General features: G+C 43.0%; 1 long non-coding RNA gene and 2 other non-coding genes across 5 annotated transcripts in view; 2 read left to right on the top strand and 1 right to left on the bottom strand.

The window, feature by feature from the left end:
• Positions 1 to 8506: 8506 nt before the first annotated feature.
• Positions 8507 to 8577, top strand: Trnag-gcc1 (transfer RNA glycine (anticodon GCC) 1). Its single transcript has one exon. It is a non-coding gene; the product is annotated as a tRNA-Gly (tRNA).
• Positions 8578 to 8822: 245 nt separating this feature from the next.
• Trnaa-cgc1 (transfer RNA alanine (anticodon CGC) 1) lies at positions 8823 to 8894 on the bottom strand. Its single transcript has one exon. It is a non-coding gene; the product is annotated as a tRNA-Ala (tRNA).
• A 293-nt stretch (positions 8895 to 9187) lies between these two features.
• LOC134486362 (uncharacterized) overlaps positions 9188 to 21804 on the top strand; it is a 33664-nt gene continuing 21047 nt past the window's right edge. For all 3 annotated transcript variants that reach the window (XR_015683511.1, XR_015683512.1, XR_015683510.1), the window contains exons 1-2: positions 9188 to 9725; positions 14667 to 14770. This is a non-coding gene — a long non-coding RNA (uncharacterized LOC134486362). The remainder of the gene's footprint in view (positions 9726 to 14666; positions 14771 to 21804) is intronic.

The raw sequence follows: 21804 nt of genomic DNA, 5'->3' as shown, positions 1-21804 counted from the left end.
GTTCTTGCCTGCTAAAACGACACCATGATGTACTTGGTTACACTGTGCTCTTCCTGCTACAGTGTGGCTTCCACTTCTTCCCCACCAGGATGGACTGTGTCTTCTGAACCATGACTCAGAATGAATACTTCCTCTCTTATTTGTTTCTGGTCAAGTCCTTGACCATAGTGATGAGGAAAGTAAGTAACAGATAAGGTAACTAGTCATGCAGTATGAAACCTTGACAAACAAAGTAGTGCTTTTTACAGAAGGATCCCAGTCCTCCTCCACTCTTCCTGCCATGATACAAGAACTCATCATTCTGTAACCAAGGAGAAGATTGGTGTAAGAACCTGACTATGGTGGCTCCAGGCTTGGACTTCCTTACTCCAGAACTGTGAGAGATAAACTCAAGCTTATTAGTCAAGCAGTCCATGACAGGTTGTGGCAGCAGTACTGACAGGCCAATTCATTGCTGTTCTCATAACTGTTCTCTAGTGTTGAGTGAAGGAATATGTTCAGAGAATGCTGCTCTGGGGAGAGAGAGCCTGCACTTGTTTCACATGTAACTCATATATTATATATTTTAAATTTAACTTGGCAACATCCAACTAATGTAAAATATTGTTAAGGTGCATTATGGGCAGAGGAAAAATATACTAAGCAGATAGCAGAAGTTTGGTTAACCCTCTTTACCAGTAATATTGTCATATGGAAAAGAAACTAAAGATACTTACTGTGGAATAGAGGGGCAGCCATCCAAGGACAGCTGTGCCCTGAGGCTGTCCAGTTTCTATGATGAAGATATATATCTATCATGAAGGTAGAAATATTAGATATCTTATGAACATATGCCATTCTATTTCCAATGATATCCCCATGCTTGAAATCCAGATTTTCTATCAGATTCCGACCTGACTTTCTTCCCGTTTGACCATTAGAAGGAAAATACAGCATAGACTCAATACTGCTATTTCGGGGGCGGGGGTGGGGCATAAGAATCTGGAAACCAACTGGCTGTGGGTTTTGTTCCACCTGTGCAGATTTAGAGATACAGCTTTTGTTTCAGCTTCCTCGATAGCCTGTGTTAGGCAAGGGCTGTACCACTGAGCCATCTCCCAGTCTGAGGTAGCTTCCAAATCACCCAAATGGAGTTTCCAAACTTCTAAAATAGAGCCCTCCATCCTTCTTCATTTCCTGAGTGTTAATACAGCATGAGCAGTGACTTCACAGGCCTGTTCACCTCTTACTGTCACAAAGGCCTGTACCCTGTATTCTCATATGGTAAGTAAAGTGAACCCTCCTCAAACATCACACACACACACACACACACACACACACACACACACACACACACAATTAAAAAGTGAAAGTTGAGGACTAGACAGGAGCTGTGGAAGTTGTCAAGGAGAACGCCTGAAGGTAAGTATTTTTGAAATCGATGCAGGGGCTTTGATGCTGAGGTATTTTTATATTCCGAGGAATCTTCCTTCCCGTGATGGAGAGCAAACCCAAGGCCTCTGACACGTGCGACAAGCACACAGCCACTGAACTGTATCCCCTGGCCCTGATTTTGCTTGCTTTGTTTGCTGTTGTTTTTCAGTCTCACTATGAAACCCAACCTCAGACTCATGGGCTCTTCCTTTTATCCCCAAGTGCTGCAGAAAACAGATTTGTCTATATTAGAACAACGATAATACATATAGAATTTAAAACATGTATAGATAATAGGAAATATTTAATATTTTTTAAAATGTAACCCAGTAAAGGTGGACTGTTCCCTCTACTTAATAGAAAAAAAACAAGACCGAAAGGTTCAGCCCCTGCTACTCCCCCTACCCCCCATGAACTGTGAACCCGGATCTGTTTTGTGCTTTTTCTCTTTCGTTTTGTGGTTTTTTCCATCAAAGGATTGTTTGTTATTATAAATTGACGATCATCGATAGGCGACTTTATATACTCAGTCCATAACGTTGGCCAGATAGATATCACATCAATATTGCATTAGGAATTACGAGAGGGAGCCAGAGAAGAAAATCTCTAGATAAGCTTTTCAGTTGTTGAGTGTTTGTGTGCAGCGCTAGCCCAGCGCTGTGGAGGCAGGACAATCAGGGAGTGGCTGTGTAGGAAGACCTTGCCTTAAAAGACAGACAACAGTTTCAAAGATCACAAGAACAATGCAATGCGCTAGGAAGAGTAGGCAACAGGAACTAAGTATAAGCCGTAAATAGTTTAAGAGTTAAATTTTGCCAGGAACTAAAACGATTGCTGAAGCTTAGGAAAAGGGAATAGCAACAAAATTTGCTAATATGTTATTAATAGATTACTAATAAAAGCTCCAGAAAATCAGTAAAGAAGCAAGAACCATTGTACAACAGAGGGCCCACCAATAGAGGCTTGCGCTATAGACGCATTATTTTATTCATGAGCTTTGACAAAGTACCCGAAGGAACCTAAGGAAGGTTTCTAGTTTCACAGTTTGTGAGGTAGCCTGTGATGAGGCGGGCAGGCAGGGACTCTGGAATGCGGCCGGACTCCTGACACCAGCGCAGTCGCTCCTTTTCTCCTATTTTAATCTGGCGCCTGCTCCCCGCCCCACCTCGCAGAGTGCCACTCACGCTCAGGGTTTGTCTTTCGTGCTCAGTGAAATCTCTCTGGAAAGGTCCTCACAGACACTCCCAGAGGTACATCTTCTGGGCGATTCCACAGCCAGTCAAGCTGACACTGAAGATGAATTATTACAATACATTTGCTTTTTAAAATTTCTCATCCTTTTTCTTCTTTGGGGCAACTCATTTGTTGCACTCAGAGGTAACCTGATGACACCACTCCTACTGGTGATATCATGAGGCCACAGTCTCTCTTATTGTGTGTGTGTGAGTGTGAGTGTTTGTGTTTTATTTATTTATTTATTTATTTATTTATTTATTTATTTATTTATTTATATAGAGCCTCACTATGTACCCCTAGATGATTTGGAACTCACTTTGCATGTAGACAGACCTCAAACTCATAGAGATCTGCCTGACTCTGTATCCTGAGTTCTGGGATTAAAGTAAGTGCTACCATGTCTTCATGTCTCTATTACAACTCCTTGCCTCCTCAGAAGCTATCTCTGTGTGTAATAGTGCGCACACCGCCTATTGTTTATATACCTGGTCTGGAAAAGCATGTTTTATTTTATGGAATTGATTGTAAGCTGTTAACTGTAGCATCCTAGGTATCTCATCTCCTCATGCATATTATTCCCTGGGTAAGGTTTTTGAAGACTCTCCTCTTGCTCTAAGATATAGACGAATAATTATAGACAAATCCATTGTGAACACCATGATTCACGTCCTCACTGTCCCGAGGGACACTGAGGTGGTTCCCACAAGTAATACTAAAGTGAAAATAGTCTTGTGGGTATCACTGGGGGCATGAGAGATGGAACCAAGAATAGAGGGTTGCAATAGCAAAAGGAAGCTCTAGCACTTGGACAGTCTGAAGAGGATTGGCCCACCTAATCTGCATGGTCCTTACATGATGAAAACATAAGGAAGTCTGTTTAAATATTAAGAACTGCAGTACGGCAACAGAAGAAGATTAAATACGTTCAACCTCATGATGCTACACATTCATAAAACCACCTCCCCCCTTTGAATCTAGCAAAATTTAGGAAAATGGTTGAAATTAGAAACCACTGCATTTTGGGAACGGACGTTTACTGTTTGGGTTGGTTTTGTCAGTTGGACCCAAACTAGAGTCGTCTGGGAGGAAGAAGCCTCAGCTGAGTTGGTACCTTCATTATGGTAGCCTCTAGGCATGTTGGTCTAGCATTTGCTTGATTGTTGGTTGATACAGGAAAACCCAGCTCACTAGGAGTGATGCCATCTTTGGGTAGATGGTACTGCCAAGTATAAGATAGGTAAATAAGCATGCGCCTAGGGCAAGCCAGTAAGCAGTGCTCCTTCATGAGCTCTGTTTCAGTTCCTGTCTCTAGGTTTTTGTCTGGAGTTCTACCCTTTCATGATGGGCTATAAACTGTGAGCTAAGATAAATGTTTCCTTCCCAAGCTGCTTTTTGGGCATGGCATTTATTACAATAATAGAATACAAGGCAGATCAATTAATGTAATAAATTGTTACAAGTATGGAAAGAGTAGATTTCCCAGAGTTGTAATTCTACATTGTGTGTTCAGATTGCTCCTGGCATGGCAGTCTATGTCCTTAATCCCAGCACCCAGGAGGCAGAGGCAAGCAGATCTCTGCACGTTCAAGACCAGAAGGGAGATATAGTGATATTCTGTCTTAAACATGAACATTCAGCATTCCCCTCAGCAGTTTTGCTTGCAGGAATGTGTTCTCATCACACAAAATGGCACTAGTCCAACGTCCTGCCTGCAGCATTGTTCTTACCAAGCAACATCAGGAGCAGAGAGGACATCGTCTGCCAAGGACCAGGTGGAAGGAGTGGCCAGCCTGGACGAAAAGCACTTTTCAACATCTCCACACATCTTACTGCTGTGGCTGCACTCTTCACCCCCATGCCTTGATTTCTGATTTTTAGGAAACCTGACCTTAGGATACTACTTACCAAAGAGTAATGGAAAAAGCAATGTCTTAATTCCTACAGACACTTAAAGGACGAGCACGTAGCTCACTCTGTAAGGACACAGAGCCTCTGTAATGTGTAGCTGTCTAGGTTAAAGGAAAAATTTTCTAAGACAATATCTTTTCCTAGAAAAAAAAAAAATCAAAGCTCGTGGTTACACTCACGCATATTACGTCATGTGCACCACGAACCATTTCTGCTTTAAAGTAAAGGAAAGACTTGCATCTCCTCAGATGCGGTGGGACGAAGGCCACTTTTCAAGGACTGTGCTCTCTGATCAGTTAGATTTTGAACCACAGGCATACATTACTTAATGCATAGATAGACGTGCATGTATGTGACGTCAGACACGACTTGGGAGTAAGAGAGCCGTGGATGAGGCGGGTAACATTTCATTTCTGCCAAGAGATGGTGGTGGTCACGTGGCACTGAGGGTCTTAGAATAAATGCTCACCAATAAATAAATAAATAAATAAATAAATAAATAAATAAATAAATAAAACAAATGGGAATCAGAGGATGGTGTGTTCCCATGCACACCACCTCTGTACTGCTTGGAAACTAATTCAATTTTAGAATCAATAACAAAGCAACAATGGGGAAGAGAGAGGGGAATTGATGAGGGAGGGAGAAAAGTCAACTAGCACCTGCTAGTTCTCAGCCTGGGGACCAAGGTGATAATGGTCTGCACGGAGTAGGAGAAACTGAGGAGGAAGAGCAGGGTTCAGATTCCTTTTAAGACAGAAGCCCAGAGTGGTTGACCAGTCAGACGTGCCCGAGAAGTGGGAAATGCAAGCAGATGACTGCCTTCCAGGAGCCATCTCCACATCCTCTGTGTCTGCACGTGAGAATTATACCTGGCTTCTTCATTTCCGTGCCCCGATTTTCATCCTCGGGAAAGTAGGCCTTAGGGTACTACTTGTGATTCTAAAATGGAATAAGTAATGATTTAATTCCCAGCCAGTAAAGGGCAATCCAAATGACAGGCTCCTCCATTTCCCCAGGGCTAGTTTTTAACCTGGGACAGAAATAAGCTGCGTGTATTAAATCAATACAATCACTCACAGTTTAAAAAAAAAAAAAAGGCATTGCTTTGCTGAGTGTATTATACCAACTACTTCTATTTTTTAATTCCTTCCTTCCTTCCTTCCTTCCTTCCTTCCTTCCTTCCTCCCTCCCTCCCTCCCTTCCCTCCCTCCCTCCCTCCCTCCCTCCCTCCCTCCTTCCCTCCCTCCCTCCCTCCCTCCCTCCCTCCCTCCCTCCCTCCCTCCCTCCTTCCTTCCTTCCTTCCTTCCTTCCTTCCTTCCTTCCTTCCTTCCTTCCGATGATATAAGCCTCACTGCGTCCCGGTGGCACGCCAACTCCATCCTTGGCCTTGGTACTTTGAGCAAGCGACCGAAGATGTTTCTGCTACACCATAAGTCCAGGTATGTTCCACAGACAGTGGTCAGGATTGTCAAAGACAATCACATTCTCTCACATTTCACAATTTCACGCCACCCCTGTGCTTTCTCTCCCTGTCTTTCAGTCTCAATGGGGGACAGTCTCTGTGGATCAGAGAACAGACCAGGCTGTGACTGTGTATCCACCCTCAGGCGCAGTCGGACAGCCTTGTGATATTTGCATGCTCGACCACACAGCCAAATCACTGCCCATGCGGCATTTCTTCTGGATCTCCCAGGATCCCTCTGCCGTCATCCCCTCGGGGGTGCTCTCTCAATTTCCTACCCGTTAGCTCCTGAATCACCACTTTCCTCTTCAGTCGCACACCCCTTCTAGTAATTCCATTCTTTTTTCCTTTTGCTCTGTGTTTGAGGCAATCCCCCTGTTTTATCCTTCCAAGTGCTGGGATTACAGGTGTGAGTCATAATTCCCTTCCTATTTTTCATAAAATGAAACAAACAAACAAACAAAAAAACAACGGGCTTCAATTATGACAATTTTACATGTGCATAATATATTTTGCTCATACATACATGCTCCTGTGAGCTCCCTCTCCCACACCCCTCCCCACTTCCCCTTGCTGGTTCAGCAGCCCTGGTATCTCTCTGTTTACTTTCTAGTAGGATCACAACACCACAACATGCCACACCACCCTATACCTCCATATGTACACACACACACACACACACACACACACACAGAGAGAGAGAGAGAGAGAGAGAGAGAGAGAGAGAGAGAGAGAGAGAGAGAGAGACGCAGAGTCAATCTGGATTGCATGTATAAAGAAAATGTGATATTCTCAAAGTGCTCTCTCCTCTCTTAAATTTCTGGCTTACAAGATAATTAAATGCTAATAAGTGAATGGCCTAAAATGAGCTGGCAAATTGAGATGCAGGGCAAGGAAGCAATGGCTTTCCTCGCTGGCTTAAAACAGCTCTGGAAAGCCAGGTCCTTTCAACAGTGATATTTTCAACCACATTTCTGTCCCATTTCTCTCGTTGCAAAAAAAAAAAAAAAAAAAAAAAAAAAAAAAAAAAAAAAAAAAAAAAAAACCGAACTATGTTCAAAGTAAAATGGTTTGACCTTGTTCTCTCACAGGTTACTTGGGATTGGAGCTTAGATCTTCCAGCTCTCTAATGCCTTATATTTTCTACTATTTGAGATTCTATAATTTATTTATCTTCAAGTTCTGCTGTTTACTCCCATACTCAAACTCCCTTAGATATCATATCAGTGTATAAACCCTCACATTATTTCAGTGGTTGTTTATAATCTTTCTCTCTCTGCACTCGACTATTCTTACTGTATAACATCCTGAGTTACAGAGCCATATTTCGGGTGGATAGCTTGGGCTGTTGGATGAGCTCTCAGACATTGGATGAAACAGTGGCCAGGTTCCAATCTTCCTCCTGGGAGTCTCAGCTTCATCATTTCTTAAATTGCAGCAATTTACTTCACTAGGATGAAGTCCACCCGCAACTTACTCGCCAAGCCTCTGTAACTGCTAGCACGCACTACTAGCGTAGCTTGTATTTTAGTCTACTTTCTTTTTCCTGGAATCTTTCCTAGCTCCTCAGAGGTCCTTCGAAATTGTTGGAATTTTCCTTCCAAAAGTAGAGAGGCCTATGATGTCCCGATCCGGAGTCATCTATGAATTACAAACACATTTTCGCACTGAAGAATATTTCCATGAACTCGTTTCTTTCTGTTATTTTATTATTATAGACCCTGGTTTGGACTTCGGCAGTGCCTGTCCCTGTGGAAACCAGGTGAAGGTTCAGACTCCTCTGACGAGTTGACAGAGATCCCGAGACTGTCATTTCACACACAAAGTAGGAACCATCTACAGAATTCAGGTCACTTGGCCAGAGTAATGCCTCCCAGTTCTGTGGGGATTGGTATAACAGTTTAGTGTTCGCCTAATAACTTAAGTCGTGTGAAAGTTTCTAATTCTTTATTCTGATTTCTATTCCCAATCCCTAAAAAATTTCCACTTGTCTGACTATTTAAAATACATTGATAAAATTAAAATGGGTCACACACACACACACACACACACACACACACCATATGAATGATCAAAATATCTGAAAATCTGTAATTGTATGCAGAGTATACATACACTTGTATCCTTTGCCAAGAACAAAACCAAGCAACCACAAACAAATAAACACCCCCCCAAAACCTCATAAAGTTTAATGAAAGTAAGAATAGTAAGAATTTTAAAATGCTACTATTTTGCCAATATTTAATGATCATTGAATTAAGAATTGTCTGCCATGCCAGAAACCTTTTCTGCCTTAAGAGTCTGTGATTGGTGAAACTCACCTACCTTCAATACAATGTATGTGAGATTAAAAACTTAAGAACAACAAAATAATTCTATTCCTTTTTCTGATTTTTTGAATATAAAAACACATAATTGATGAGAGAACAGCGCATATGAAAATATATCCTAGTATAGTATAAGAAAAGGCAGCTGCTCGTGCTTGCATTGGTGGTTCAGTGGTAGAATTCTCGCCTGCCACGCGGGAGGCCCGGGTTCGATTCCCGGCCAATGCAGTTCCCCTTTTGTTTGAAATCTTATTTTTCTAAAATATTAGCATTATCGAGGAAAGAAACTATGAATCTCCCTTTCTGACATTTCCGTTTTACTCGTTTTTCCAGCAATCGCTAGAGCCAGTTTCTCACATTTTGCAGACTTTTCGTGTTTGTTGTGTTTTGTTTTTCGGTGTTCTGGTGGTGGGCAAAATCAGTAGTGAAAATCTTTTCATTGAGAAAGAATAAAAACGAAACTTACGGCTGCTTGGAGATGCCGGGGATTGAACCCGGGACCTCACACATGCGAAGCGCGCGCTCTACCACTGAGCTACATCCCCCAGCCTGAAGCAAGCTGCTTCACATGCCTACTTATACAATGTACTGAACGCCGCTCTAGACCAAAGATTCTGTTTGATTTCGGTAGATTCTATTATGCATTTCTTTTTTGTGTTCCCTTCTCGGGCTCTGTTCTTAGTCCATCTGAACCGATCCCGTGCAGGAAGCTGGCAGCTAAACTCAGCAGTCTCCGAGTCGCAACGAGGCGGTCAATGCCAGGTTTCCTTCGGATCCCTGAGCCTTGAACCGCCAGAGGGGCGGGACCGTGCCCCGCCCAGCTCCTTGGCCCTACTGCGCAGGCGCCGGGAGATCCCAGCCTTGTAGCATAGGTGCTGAGCTTTTCCTCCAGCTAGGTTACAGACTCGGACCTTTACAAGGAGATTAACTTTGCCGGTCCGCCGGGCAAGAGGAAAGGAACTGCGGACACCATTCAGGTGACTCAAGAGACCTGTTGCTGCATATGCCTGTCTCTTCATTTAAAGCTTTTGTGGATTTATCTGGGTATCTGCAGTTTTGGAAACCCCCTGTGTCTCAGGAAAACTACATAAAAACTATGGTTTACTTAGTGACTGTAACATTTCTGCTCTGCCGGTTGGAGGACCAAATTCACGTAGATGTTCTTTTAGATGGAGGTCACAACCAACTCTTGCAGCAGAAAATGACTTTGCTATTTGCTCCTCTTTTGCATGATTCTCAACCTGAAGCAAAATGACGCTGCCCCACTTCTTGGTGGCTAAGTGTTGTCTAAATGTTAGGGTAGGGTGGAGAACCTGCTCTAGACCGGCTCTTCATTCCTTTGCTATTCACGCCTTGGGGCAATTGGACTGACTGAGGTATGTATAAATAGTTGAGAGACATACTTAACTCTTTTAATCTCCTCGGCCTTCCCTGACCAAACCTCACCTTCGCCCTAAAGTTCCAGCTGGTTGGATGCAAGCTAGATGATTCGATGCACTATGTCTGAAATGACGTGTGTATCTCTTCCAGGTGCATTTAAAACTGCTTCCTGGTGAGGCTCAGTGGTAGAAACTAATGGTAGCAGCGTAGGTATATGATATAGGCAAAGCTGTCTCACGTTGTTTCTATTCAACCTGTTAGGCTGAGGCCAAAAAGCTGCGGCAGAATGAAGGCCAGAAGTTTCCTCGCCTTTGGCTTGTGCCCGGTTCAGCCTTCTAAAGGGCAGAATGGAAATCAGAAAACACGTTAAAAGTCACTGGGTAAACCACAAGTGTCATAATCCCACTCTGCGTTAAGAATGAGCAAATGACCGTGTTAGCTTACAACGACTTAACATACGATAACTCTGATTTTGTTTTTAACTAGAACAAGTCACACTTGGATCTAATTCAGCCATAATAAGGAATGTCTCAAAAGAAGGAATTGGGGAAACCAGCGCACACTTATCAAGGAGGTTTGCCCTATACCCAAGAATATCCCTGCAGTCCTTCTCAAGACACTAGAACACACATTTCTTTCTTTCTTTTTTTCTTTTATTATTCTCTCATATATTACATCCAGACCACACCTTCCCCTCCCTTGCCTCCCCCCAGTGTCTCCTCGACAATTTCCCTCTCCCCCATCCATAACCCCCACCCCCACCCCCCATGCACACAACCTCTCCTCAAAAAAGAGCAGGCTCCCCAGGGACATCCACCAAACATGGCTCTAATAAGCTACAGTAAGACCAGGCTCATACCATCAAATAAGACAAGACAGGGAAAGACTACAGAAGTAGTCTCCACTGTTAGGATTCCCACCAGAATACCAAAGGAACACACAGTTCTTAAACTGATTCTGAATCAGAAATTGGAGACAGCAAGAGGTCTCTACCTCAAGGTTTGCACAGGGAGAACTGGGGAGGATGAACGTTTTTCCGGTAACTCGCTCAGGTATTCTCCTTAGGATCCCTTTCCTCCACTTTCTGCTGATTTAGCTACTACAGGAAACCTTCCCTTCTTTCTCAGTCAATTCTGGTTTGCTTGTTTGCTTGTTTGTTTGTTTTGGCTTCTAAGGCAGAAGCTTAATAATAGTGTAGGCTTGGGACAATAATAGTCTTGAACTTGGGACAATTCTCCTATCTACCCTGAGTTGTGTGGATAATAGAATAGACATGCTGCAAGCCTGGCTCTCAGTAATTCTGAAGATTTCAGAGCTGAGACCAAGGAAGCCTCATCTTAAATGCTCCTCCTCCACGTCCACACACCCAAAGCCCCTGGAGATTCTTTGGCTGAAGCAAATGAGCCCTGACTATAAAACCAGTGGAGGCTGTGAAGGGGTGTCACTGGCCTGGCTTGGCCCAGGTGAGTAACTTGAACTTACTGGACCATTTTAGCACCGTGGTTGATGGAGAGATGAAAAAGGAGGCAGGTTTCAGAAAGCTCCTTGGTTCTCATCAAGATGAGTTTTGTGTGCAAATAAAACTGCCCCCGTAGCCTCAAAGGTTTCAAAAGGCTGATCAAATATCGCTAACTATATAGAATTTAAAAACCCAAAGCGAACTAACCAATGGAACAAGCAAACCACAACAGCGAAACCAAACTGAGGTGCATTCCAAATTCTCTTTTCACTTTATTTGGGGGAGGGGGGCAGGGTCTCACTAAATTGCCCGGGATGGCCATGAACTGTGCAGCTCAGACAGACCTTGAACTTTCAATTCCCCTGCCTCAGTCCCCCAAAGAGCTGAGTCTCAGGCTTACGCCACTAGAAGCAGCTCAAACCTCCTCCTGAAGGAAGTGGTGTTGTCTCTGGTGCTGTGCTCCCTTATCCTGCCTCAGGTCTTGGCACTCGTGATCTGGCAGGCACTGTACATCCCTCTCTCAGAGCCAGGTACAAGTCGCTACATCCATCTCAGTCCAGGAAGTGGCTCTCCCTCCTTATTCCTGACTGGGCCTTGGAATCTAGAATCACTGGGACAGCTTTTGAAAAACAAAACCAAACCAAACCAAACCCCAAACAGTTGTTTGTTTGTGCCCAAACCTGGACCAACTGAGTTAGATTCTCTAAGGATGAATACAACAGCAGTTTTTTTTTTTTTTTAAAGATTTATTTATTTGTTATATACATGTAGCTGTCTTCAGACACACCAGAAGAGGGCATTGGATCCCATTACAGATGGTTGTGAGCCACCATGTGGTTGCTGGGATTTGAACTCAGGACCTCTGGAAGAGCAGTCAGTGCTCTTAACCGCTGAGCCATCTCTCCAGCCCCAGTTTTGTTTTTTTTTTTTTAATCATGGGTGTTCACATATACACATGCCTATATTTGATAACAAGTCCATGTATCATGTGGACTTGTATCACGTGATTGGTATATATACACATCACAGAATGACCACAGGTTCATTAATCCATCAAAGCCTAGGTCATACTTTAAACCCCAGAACTTATTCATTTTATAACTGGAAACTTGTACCCAGTGTCCAAGTCTCTCTGTCTTCCTCTCAGCAGTATCTTTTTAATTTTTTCAGATTTCCCTGGGTAGCTAAGGCTGACTGTAGCATGCCTTCCATGTCCACAAGCGAGGCTTAACACTAAGTGGGTGGCTCTCAACCTTGGCCACATTTTAGGATCATTAGGAAGGCTGTAAAACTAGACAAATACTTGGATCTCATCCACAAATGCTCTCACTCAATAGGTGTAAGGGTGGCCTGGGCATAGATGCTCGACAAGGCTACCAGGTAAGCCAAACATGAGTCGAGGTAGAGTATTGTTGCATTCAAGTTCTTACTTTCTCAAGTTTGTCACTTTTCGTGTGAGCATCCAAGGCTGCCATCATTCTGAAAGTGGAAGGCTCATTGCCCAGAGCTCCCCCACACTCAGGAATTAGTGTGGCTGGAGGATGGAGCTGACTCATCCCAACTTCAATTCCTTATTTTCCTTCATGTAAATTCAAACTGGTGGAGGCAGGTGTGTTTGTGCTAAAAATGAGCACATCTTATCCTCATCTTCTGTGCTCCCTACACCCCATTCTTATGGATGGATTCCTTAAGTGGATGACCCCGCTGATTCACTGTGAACTTGAAGGCTCAAGAAGAGGCTAGGCGATGGGTGGAGGGAGTGCTGGTTGTACTTGGCACCCAGTATGCTCCGTGCTTGTAACTTTCTCGGTTAAACTCTTGATGGCGTTACACAAGCAGTTTTTCAATACACTATTTTGGTTCCTCGGGATCATAACTGTTAGTAATTCTTCACCTCCACGGTTAATTATCATTAATAAAAATCTGAGGGCCAAGAAAGCTGCTGATTACATTTATTACAGAGGAACTTAATAAACATTACTCTTTTTCAATACGTATCCCAAAGTGAGAAATTATGGTGATCAAAATTAACATGTAGAGTCAGAAATAGTCATCTTAGATATTACATGGAAAGTTGCAGATTTTACCACTTAGATTCTGGTTGCAAATAGCATGAAACAGAAGGAGGAACATATTTAAGAGGAGAGAGACATTACAAAATTATCACACATCTGGAAAGTATCAATGGACAGTCATTTTTAAGGAGGGTTATTTTAAGATTAGAAGGACTGAAATAATAATGATCTTAGTGTGCTATGAAGGATCTTTTCTGAATTTAAATGGTCTGTTAGATGACAGGAGTGTCTTTGGTCTCCATTTCCCATCATTAAAAATGGAGTACATGGTTGTCTCTGACAATGTCTCTAATTGCTATCTAGCCTAGCCCCCGAGGTGAGGTGTTATGTTTTATCTGTATGAATTTCTCATATCAGAAAGCACTGCTTGGCTCGCTGCATGCCTGTGACATGTGCTGCCTTAGAGTTCAATGAGGTCAGTGGTATAAAGAATGTCTAGAGTTAAACAGACACATGGGATTCTACTAAGGGATAAAGGTAGTGGGAAACAGAATTGTGTGATGGCTCTACAACTTAGTAGACTCTCTCTCTCTCTTCATCTTTATTAACTTGAGTATTTCTTATTTACATTTCGATTGTTATTCCCCTTCATGGTTTCCCGGCCAACATCCTCCTCCCCCCTCCCCCTTTCTCTATGGGTGTTCCCCTCCCCATCCTCCCCCCATTACCGCCCTCCTCCCAACAATCATGTTCACTGGGGGTTCAGTCTTGGCAGGACCAAGGGCTTCCCCTTCCACTGGTGCTCTTACTAGGCTATTCATTGCTTTAGTAGACTCTCTTAAGGTCACATGACTGCAAGTGGAATGGGTAAACTTTACAGCATATGAAGGGGAGTGTGTGAGGGATGGATGTGTTAACAGTAGAGTGGAATCTCGTGGGAAGCTCCTCATGAGCACTGAGTGTTTCATGTAGATAGGAAAAAGTTAAACGGTGGTGCACAGATGATGAGAGTGGATGACCACCACCATTTCCTATGCATGCAGAAGGAGAAAATCACATCTTTGGCATAGATAGGAAACTATGGTTCAGATGACAGCATACCTGTGAACTGTAATTGTGGGTGAATGATACCTGTGTAGGCTACTAAACTGAGCCAAGCGAAGCCCAGGGATAAATTGAAACATGACAGAAACTAATATTCAAGAACATTCGAAATTGTTTACACAGCAGAGAAGCTGAAAGCGAAAATCAACCCTGCTTTACCTCACCTTTGAGCCTGTACCCCAAGGTTGCCCCTTCCAAGAATGCTGTTTGTTCTTAATACCTGTTGCCCATTGTATGACAAGAGGTCTTCTTATCTATAGCTGGCCTCATGGCCACAGGGAACAATACCATCCCAAAGCACTTCTCGTAAAGATACATTCCAGAAACTGTGAGGCTCTCTCTCACCCCTTGTATTCTAGCAGCCTGAACCTGATATAATTCAAGCTACACAGTGAAGGTGGACAGAGAAAGAAGAGGAGGAAGGCTCAACAGCCCTGAGCTGACTGCACCAGGATTCCAATGGGTAATCAATACCCTTGAGGCGAAGCAACTTTCTCCCACCTCCCTTCCCTCCCTCCTCCCCTTCATCTCTTTTTCCCTCCTTCCTTCCCTCCCTCTCACCCATTGCTTCTCTCTCCACCCTAAATTCTAATTCATAAAGAGAAAGCTTGTCATGATTCTCCCTGGGCTAAAATAAGCACATAGACGAGTGTAGCCCATGTGACAGACTTAAGTATTTGAAGCCGTGTCAGTAGCTTGCTTTTATAAGTCAAGGAGAACGAGCTCTGGACACTGCTAATGAGGCTGGTGCACACAAGCTCACTGGCAGCCAGCAATCTCATCTTTGTTAACTCTAGGCAAAGAATATATATACTACTATTTTTGTTTACTTATCCTCTCATGAAGAGGAAGCAAAAGCAATGTGCAGTAATGACATCGTCTTCCTCAGCATCACTTCCTATTTTCTACTTATTTGTGACTGGTTGCAGGCAAATGAAGAAGGGGAAAGACGCTACAGCTTTTCCTCTAAATTCAGAAGTTTAACTCTCCAAAGATGGGACTCAGGTTGTTCTCTACCACTTGCTGGCTTCCTTCCCTTCCCTTCCCTTCCCTTCCCTTCCCTTCCCTTCCCTTCCCTTCCCTTCCCTTCCCTTCCCTTCCCTTCCCTTCCCCTCCCTTCCCTTCCCTTCCCTTCCCCTCCCTTCCCTTCTCTCCCCTCCCCTTCCCTTCCCTTCCCTTTCCCTCCCCTTCCCTTCCTTTCCCTCCCCTTCCTCTTCCTTTCTTCCTTCTTTTCTTTGTTCTCTTTCTCTTTTCTTTTTTCTGTCTATGTAGCCCTTCCTGTCCTGGAACTCACTACATAGATCAGGCTGGCCTCAAATTCATAGAGATCCATCTGCCCCTGTCTCTTGAGTGTTAGGCCAACTTTCACTTCTTTCTTTCTTTCTTTCTTTCTTTCTTTCTTTCTTTCTTTCTTTCTTCCTTCCTTCCTTCCTTTCTCTCTTTCTTTCTTTCTTCCTTTCTCTCTCTCTCTCTTTCTTTCTTTCTTTCTTTCTTTCTTTCTTTCTTTCTTTCTTTCTTTCTTTCTTTCTTTCTTTCAACTTCATGTTGATTGTGAATTTCACATCATGCACCCCAGTCCCACTCATCTCGCCTTCCCTTTGTAACTATCCTCTGTTCTTGCAACTTCCCCCTGGTGGGAGAAAAACATCAGCAAGATAGAACAACAACAACAACAATAACAAACAACCATCCCGTCGTGGAAGCTGTAGTGTGTCACAGTATACCCTGTTGACCAAATGCTCATTACAGGGAGTCATTGGTCTGATTTGAACTCCTCTGGGACTCCTCTCACATATCCTGTCATTGCCTCTGTCATGGAGATCCACAGCTTTGGATCCAGCAGTTCATAGATGCGGTAGATGTTGGGGTGGGTCATCTATAAGCCCTGGATCTGGACCTGGGTGGCAGCTGATCACCAGCTCTCCCACACTCACACCAGGACAACCACCCCAGCACTGCCCCAGCTAGCTCACCTGATGGGGTAGCTGGCTAGGGGCAGGGCTAACTCTCTTGCTCTCATGTCCTTAGGGCCAGCATGCCCAGGTGAGGGCTGCAGCCAGAGAGGGGCAAGGACCAGTTCTTCTACTTATGTCCCTTGGGCTAACTTTCCCACACTGTCCAGGGTACAAGTGGGGTCAGTTCTCCCACTCATTTCCTCAGGCAGGCTCACCAGTGACTGAACCCTGGAAACCAAGGCAGGCTCTACTGTACTTCCTGAGGTGCAGGGCAGCTCTATCGAGTGCTGCTTCCAGTGAGGGGTTTGGCCTAAGACCTGGGCCCAGATGGCAGTCCAGACCAGGGATGTCCATATGATCTTTGGTGGTAATAGACTCTCCTGCAGCTACAGGGTGACAGACCCTGGGCAGCAGTACGAGCTGCGCAGGCCACAGGTAGCATTGCTGGCTACTCACATTTGCTGTTCCTCACTACCCAGTTTCCAGTTCTACCTTCTCCTTTTCTCCATCTCTCCCCCACTTACTTGTTTATCTTAAAGGCGACCAGGGTCTCAGGAGTGCTAAGTCCCATGTGATGTGTGTAGTGTCTGGTAGGGGTCATCTCAGGCTTGCTCTGCCTTCCCGATTCTAACTCTTTTCCTTTATATGTTTATTTATCTGTGTTTGTGTATGTGTGAGCGTGTGTATCTCCTGGAGCTGGAGTTAAGGTAGTGCTCTTAACCCATGAACCATTTTCCTAGCACTAACTCCAGCTTCAAGAGATCCAGTGCCTCTGGCCTCTGTAGACACATGCAGAAAGACATGCAGAAAATTAAAATAAGATACATCATTTTCAAAAATAAACGTTTTACAGAGTATGTTGGTTCGCCTTTGTAATCACAGCACTTGGAAAGCTGAGGCAAGAGGAGCACCATGAGTTTTGGTCAACCAGATCTACATTGCGAGTTCTAGGCCAGCCTGGACTTAAAAATGACACTCTGCTTCAAAAACAAAAATAGAACTGCAAATGTTGTACAGAATCTCAGTGGGGAAAACTCCATAGCAAAAATAAAATAACCCAGGATACATATGTAATCATATAACACACCGAAATAGAACTATATAACAACAACATACCTATATAGATGCTTTCAATGCACTAGACAAATTTACTAATGTAAGACATTTCTAAGTATTAATTGATTAGGAATATCCTAGAAATGGGAATATCAAGAGGAGATAGCATCTAGTGTTCTGGCTTAAAGAATTCCACACAAAGTGCCAAAGGAAAAGAAAGCATTTGAAGGAATGTATGTTTTAATTTTGGTTTTGGTTTTGAAGGAGAACCTAGCTATGTAGTCCAGGTTGACCTTGAACTGCTGATCCTTCTGCCTCAGCCACCAAGTGCTTAGATTACAGGTGTGAACAACTATATCCAGGTGACAGTGAGTCTTGGTGGTAGTCATGAACTCTATTTCTATTTTGTTCAATTTGGAATATACTCATCTGTGCCACAGGAGAGATTAGGTTGATACTGACACATTTTTGGAGACAAGAAGAGGGGTTTGGCATTGAAATATGTGTATGCACTTGAGTCAGTCAAGCTTGATGATGGGTGCCTAAAGGCGTGGCACTCAAGAGGCTGAAGCAGGAGGACTTAGAATTCCAGGCCAGACAAGTCAGGGACATTGCTTCTGAAAGGATCTACTATTGAGAAAACAGAGTTATAGACTAGAGGGTGTTTAAAGCCATCAAATGAGACAGGAAAGAACAGGCAATGTAAAGATCAAGAAAGAATGAAGAAGAAGGGTTCTGGAGACAGAAGAAATCTAGATCATCTCAGGGATCCCAGAACAAAGAGAAGGCTTTGAAAAGGTGGCTAAGGGCTGGGGACTGGGATCAGCAATAAAATGCTTAGCACACAAGGGGCCCTAGAAATAAACTTCTGAACTGCAAAGGGAAGAAAGTCTAAGCTTTAAAGGACCAATACCTGAGGAGTTACGCAGCAGACTCCAGACTTAATGTTTCCATTGAAGTGAGGAACGTGAGGAACATCTGGTTATCTTTAGGAACAGTTATTTCACTATAAAAATGAGTGCTAATTCTCCTAATAAGTGGTGTGTAATTTACAGTGGTTCTTTCTAGGACAAGTCCCTGTCTTTCTTTTACTGAAACAGCTGTTTCATGCTCTCTACCATTGTAAAAATATTCTTACCTTAAAGAAGTTGCCTTTGGGGCAAACTCATCTGGAAAAAAGATAGGACGAGTAGACACTTTTAAATCATCAGGACCTTTGCAAATGGGAGAAGTTCATTCTACTATTCTTGTCTCTAGCTCCCAAATAACACTTATTCATTTACTCAGTGAGCAGATCTCTAATGGACACCTATCAGAGGCTAAGCCCTATGTTAGAGTGTGGCATCTCACAGTGATACAGTTAGTGCCATTTCTGACCTACTACACTTAAGGTCAAAGGTTTCACAGCCAAATGCCAAAGATTTATCTGAGAGACGAATGTGATAGTGTATGGCTGTATGTTCTTAGAATCTAAGCACGTGGGAGGCTGAAGTGGACAGTTGGTCATGAGTACGTGGCCACCTGGCACTACATAGAAAGACCATGTCATCAAAATAAATAGAAAAATAAGCAAGCAAACAAATAAATAAATAAGAAGCTATCAATGATGTGAAAGAGGTATGGTTGGAAAAGCTATACATTCTACACGAGCACACAGGGAAGCTTGGTCCGTAGTTAAGGCATCTGGAGCAGTCTGATGATACTTGGTGTGAGCAACAGTTACACCTTGAAGATAGGCAGGGAGATGAAAAGATCATTCAAAACATAAGAAGCAGAATAGACAATGACAGAGGAGCCAAAGCCATGATGATGGGTTTAAGGAAGAAAAGAAATCACGTACACGGGATGCATGTGTGTGACTGTAGAAGCGTGCACTGTTGTGTGGACTATGGAAAGTAGGAGATGGAGCAGAGAAGCAGAGACAAGATCCAGCTCATGCAGGGCCTGGGAAATATCACAGAACCCAGACAGCCCTAGGTTGAATTCAGTGGAGGCGACAACTTAAAATATCATTTTACAAAAATGGGCTCTGGCAAGATCATCAGGTCAAGGTGCCCAGCCAAGTCTGACGACCCGGGTTTATTCCTGGAACCCACATGGTAAAGTCTGACTCAGAAAAGTTGTCCCCTGATCTCTCCCGTGTGTTATGGCACATGCCAGTATATACATGTATACATGCAAACACACATGCATGCACACTAAATAAATAAATACATGTAGGTAAAATTAAAAACAAGCAACAAAACCCATTCTAGCTGTAACATGTTGAAAAACTAGAAAGGCAACCAACAGAAAGCAAAGAGACCACTGGGGGCTTTAAAGAAAAAGATATTTTTTATTATGTATATGAATGTTTTGCCTACATGAATGTAAGGGATGTGTACAAGTTCAGCACATGTGCGATTCGTGTCCATGGAGGTCAGAAAAAGAGAGCCTTGGATCCTCTGGAACCAGAGTTACAGGTGATTGCGAGCTGCCATGTTCGCTAGGAGAGCGCCAGTGCTCCTAAACCCTGAGTCATCTCTCCAGCCCCAACTGAAGCCTTCTTAGCATCCAGTAGAGTCCATTTTGAGAAAAAGTATTGATCTAGAGAACTCATGCAGTCTGTTATGGTGACAGCCTATGCATAAAGTTTTATAACGAATGTATATGAAAATTATGATATTGTTAATATTTGCATTAAATAGAATATATCATTAATATATTATTTAATAATAGGTCTGTTATAGTGACAGTATATTAGTGATATTAAATATATATTGTATATGTATCCAGAAAATTAAAAAAAAATCTACATGTGTGGTTCACATTGTATTTCTGCTGGATGGCACAGGTTGGGAGCTTCACGGGAAATGGAAAAAAGCCCAGGAAGAAAGATCTAGAAAGTTGGTTTGCAGAATTCACATATAAACTGGGTCCATAGGGGAGACACAAGAGGAAGGAATAAAAATACTCTCAAGGTTCTCACTTGAGCATCTCCATGAAAGTGGAGGCTATTCTGTTTCTAGAATATCCTTGGGCTAAGAAATTACTGTTCTGCCTTCAAGATGAGGGACGAATCAGTATGTTTGAATGGATGTAGAATGTATCAGAAAGAGGAGGCTCTGAATGTGTATAAAATGCTCCTCAGTGAGAGGGAAGATGTATTTACCTTATCATAGGAAAAGCAGCAGGATAGGTTCTGGGCAAAGTTTGTTAAAGACAATGGGTTATAGGTGTGTGAAAAGGCTTTTATTTAGAGTAAGAGGGAGGTTGGAAAGAGGGACACACACACACACACACACACACACAGAGAGAGAGAGAGAGAGAGAGAGAGAGAGAGAATAGGAGAGGGGTTATTGATGAGGGAAGTTGATTTATAACATTTAGCCATCCAATAAATACTAGTTTCTCTTAACAGCTTACATAAAAATCAATAAGTGATTCTATTTTGTAATTTCATATTAGAATCATATTCTATTCCTCTCTCTACAAGTACATAGAGATAGGTCTGTCTTCACACACACACATACATACACACACACACACTCACACACACACACACACATTCACACACACACCCTCCTCATTATCATACATGAATCCTGTTTTTAGATAAAAGATATTCCTGAAAATTTAGGGGAAATTTATCGAATTGTGCATGTTCTCTGGTCATTGCAGCTAGAGAAAAGATGGTCTTGCAGCTAGCTCTAACAAAAGAACTTCAGATATATGCTCAAGCAATGTCTAAAGGCCATGCCCAAGTGGAAGCAGCCTTTTTAGCAGCGGATTTTGGTGGTGCTGACTACTGAATGAGGAGGAGATGGACCACCTGGTTGTCAATCTGATGGCTAAAGCTATCGTTTGGGGTTTGGGAGGCAGGGTACTTACCTCTGCTGATTCTCCACCTACCTCTCTGTAGAAGATGGGTGGCTTTTACAGCTCTTCAAATGTCGCAGGTTTTTGTGAGGATTCAGTGGGAAACTGCACAGAAAAGCCCTTTGCAGCCTGTGAAATGCACAAAAACCAGTTAGATGATGGGGGCTCTTGCCTTCCCTAGAGGGAAGGCTGTTTTGGTTTTGACATAAGGTTTTATACTGTAGTCCAGAATGGTAGGATGACTTTTAACTGGCAGCACTCCTCCTGCCTTGCCCTTCAGAATGCTGGGATTACAAGTGTAAGCCAGTGTACCCGGCTTAGTGAAGTTTTTTTTTTTTTTAAATCCTGGCTGGTATTGCATTGATAAAAATTCATTTTCATTACTGGGATTAAGAATTAAAGTATAGAATTATAATTTTAAAAATTTTAATGTTTTTACATGTATGGGTGTTTTGTTTGCATGCATACGTGTGTATCATGTGTACGCCTAGTGCATACAGAAGCCAGAAGAAGGTTTTGGATCCCCTGCAACTGGAATTACAGTTGGTTGTAAGCCACCATGTGGTTGCTGTAATGAAACGAGGGTCGTTACCCTAGAACAGTCAGTCAGTGCTTTTAACCACTAAGG

This window comes from Rattus norvegicus, chromosome 3 (assembly GCF_021556685.1).
Source record: "Rattus norvegicus strain SHRSP/BbbUtx chromosome 3, alternate assembly SHRSP_T2T, whole genome shotgun sequence".
In the NCBI taxonomy this organism is placed as follows: domain Eukaryota; kingdom Metazoa; phylum Chordata; class Mammalia; order Rodentia; family Muridae; genus Rattus; species Rattus norvegicus.
The sequence above is the reverse complement of the archived record's forward strand: the minus strand, read 5'-3'. Positions and strand labels throughout refer to the sequence as shown.